This window comes from Cynara cardunculus (assembly GCF_001531365.2).
Source record: "Cynara cardunculus var. scolymus isolate 2C chromosome LG 12, CcrdV1, whole genome shotgun sequence".
NCBI classification, from domain to species: domain Eukaryota; kingdom Viridiplantae; phylum Streptophyta; class Magnoliopsida; order Asterales; family Asteraceae; genus Cynara; species Cynara cardunculus.
In genome coordinates, this window is record NC_037539.1 from 9,144,918 (window position 1) to 9,146,077 (window position 1,160).

The window sequence follows — 1,160 nt, forward strand, 5'->3', positions numbered from 1 at the left end:
ATCAATAGTTGAAATTGGATTTGTAGCGTTTGTAAGAATCATATGTTTTATATTTAAAACTCCCCCTTATATATTATATGCAACTCTTTTATAAATAAAAATATTTTTTGTAGATGTTATAAAATATGATAGCGTGATGTTTTATTTGATATATAAATAAATTTTTTCTGTCTTTTATTAAATACTGAAAAATATGGTTCAATAAAGTTAATAAAATAAGGATCATGTAAGAATATAAGTCAAGTGAGAAGCATAAGAAAAGATCTGGACCCTTAATCTAACCCCCCATGAATTGCGTTTATCACATAAATTATCTGGTACATCTCTATGCACCGTATTAGTGTTGATCTTCAATTAGGATTGATCCAATGGTAGAGATAATTTCTTATCCTTCTCATCACAACTTTCGTTCTCACCAAAATCCAACCCGTTACTATAAATCAGTACCATAAATTTATTCATCGTGATAGTAACTATCTTCATCTATGAATTTTTTTCCAAAAATACTTATTGTACAATGAAATCGACGTATGAGAGTGGTTTGTACGGTTTGTACAAATAAGGGTGGTTTTCATTTAATCAATTGAAATTGATGGTTGAGATTGGGTTGTATTGGTTGTACAAATGTCAAGGGTTGTATAATAACCAACCTCCCTCTCTCTCTCTCTCTTTATATATATATATATATATATATATATATATATATAGAGAGAGAGAGAGAGAGAGAAAGAGAATAGTTCAAACGAAAACACCTTTATTTTACGAGAACGCAAGAACACCCTTTTATTATAGACAATCACATATGATACACATGTGATACTAAATCAGAGATGCGAATGATTTTCGATGCGATCTTGGTTGCGGGCCAAGTCGCCCTTACACCACTAAGCCCCATCACAAGTATTATCACATGTGATAAGAGGTTGTTGATATGATACTATAATCCATCAAGATCATCACATGTGATGCTAAATCATAGACCCAGACAACCTTTGGCGGGGCCTAAGTCGTAGAATACTTCGTCCACACATCACGGGGTCCTCTTATGCGTATTATCACATGTGATAAGGGTGTTCTCGTGTTCTTGTAAAATGGAGGTGTTCTCGTTTGAACCTCCACATATATATATATATATATATATATATATATATATATATATA